The 1870-nt window shown below is 44.1% G+C and overlaps 1 protein-coding gene across 2 annotated transcripts in view; it reads right to left on the bottom strand.

Moving 5' to 3' along the window:
* LOC122552567 (L-gulonolactone oxidase) overlaps positions 1-1870 on the bottom strand; it is a 68201-nt gene that overhangs the window by 17714 nt on the left and 48617 nt on the right. The gene's annotated exons all lie outside the window — the stretch shown is intronic.

The raw sequence follows: 1870 nt of genomic DNA, 5'->3' as shown, positions 1-1870 counted from the left end.
ATTTCAGCTCCTGATTCAACTTACATCCGACATCCAGACTACTGTTGGGGGCCTGTAGATAACTCCCATGAGGGTCTTTTTACCCTTAGAATTTCTCAGCTCTATCCACACTGACTCTACATCCCCTGATTCTAGGTCCCCCCGTGCAAGGGACTGAATATCATCCCTTACCAACATGGCCACCCCACCCCCTCTGCCCGTCAATCTGTCCTTACGATAGCAAGTGTAGCCTTGAATATTCATTTCCCAGGCCCTGTCCACTTGAAGCCACGTCTCAGTTATCCCCACAATATCCTATCTGCCAATTTCCAAAAGAGCCTCAAGCTCATCCATCTTATTTCTAATGCTTCATGCATTCAATTTAATTTGTTACGGCCCTCACCCTTCCCATCAACTCCTATTTCACTCAACCTTACAGGCAGTTAAGAGTCAACCACATTGCTATGGGTCTGGAGTCACATATAGTCCAGACCAGAGAAAGAAACTGCCATCCTTACCTGAAGGAAATAATCTTGCATCTGTCCATACTTATGATGTTACCTGGGCCATGGTGATGAGAAGGAAACTCAGTCACCAAAGGGGTTAAAATTAATCAGAAGGAGATATCAGAAAGGCTGTCCTGAAAGCTGATAAGGCACTGGGACCAGATGGGATGTGTCAAAAGATATTGATTGAGTAGAAATCACAGAGATGCTCGCAATAACCTTCCGTCTTCCTTAGCTTCATGAGTGTTGTCAGAGAACTGGAGAATTGTAAACATTACACCCTCATTCAAGAGAGGAGTAAAGATAGGCCAGCAACTACAGGCTAGTCAGCTTAAGTGGAGAAAACTCTAGAAATAATAATTCAGGACAAAATTAATAGTCACCTAGGCAAATGTGAATTAACTAAGGAGAGTCAACAGGGATTTCTTAAGGAAGAAAAATCATGTTTGTCGAAATTACTGGAATGTTTTGATGAGATAACCAAGAGGATTGGTCAGTACAACTCTGTTGATGTGGTAAACATCAACTTCCAGAAAGCATACGATATGGTGTCACACAACAGACTTGGTCAGAAGTCACACAATGCCAGATCATAGTCCAAGTTTCAAACAAGTATGCTGTTTTGGAAAATGTAGGGGGTGATGGACACTCAGGGGTATGTAGCACAAACAGCCAAGCTTCTGCTATTGAGATTGGCTTGAGTGTAATGAGAGGTATGTCGGGTTCCAAGCGATTGATTGTGTTAGGGGACTCTCTAGCCCGAGGTACAGACAGATGTTTCTGTGGCCAGCAGCTAAAAATCAGAATGGTGTGTTGCTTTTCTGGTGCCAGAATCAAGGATGTCTCAGAGAGGGTACAGAATATTCTCAAGGGGGAGACGGACCAGCAGGAGGTCATTGTACATATTGGAACCAATGACTCAGGAAGGGAAAAGATTGAGATTCTGAAGGGAGATTACAGAGAGTTAGGCAGGAATTTAAAAAGGAGGTCCTCGAGGGTAGTAATATCTGGATTACTCCCGGTGCTATGAGCTAGTGAGGGTAGGAATAGGAGGATAGAGCAGACGAATGCATGGTTGAGGAGCTGGTGTATGGGAGAAGGATTCACATTTTTGGATCATTGGAAGCTGTTTTGGGGTAGAAATGACCTGTACAAGAAGGACGGATTGCACCTCAATTGGAAGGGGACTAATATACTGGCAGGGAGATTTTCTAGTGCTGCTCGGGAGGATTTAAACTAGTAAGGTGGTTGGGGTGGGATCCAGGGAGATAGTGAGGAAAGATTTCAATCTGAGATTGGTACAGTTGAGAGCAAAGGCAAGTCAAACAGTCAGGGCAGGCAGGGACAAAGCAGAGAAGAAAGTAGGACTGATAAATTAAACTGCA

This window comes from Chiloscyllium plagiosum, chromosome 9, assembly GCF_004010195.1.
Source record: "Chiloscyllium plagiosum isolate BGI_BamShark_2017 chromosome 9, ASM401019v2, whole genome shotgun sequence".
Taxonomy (NCBI): domain Eukaryota; kingdom Metazoa; phylum Chordata; class Chondrichthyes; order Orectolobiformes; family Hemiscylliidae; genus Chiloscyllium; species Chiloscyllium plagiosum.
Note: the sequence above shows the minus strand (reverse complement) of the source record. Positions and strands in the feature narration are given on the sequence as shown.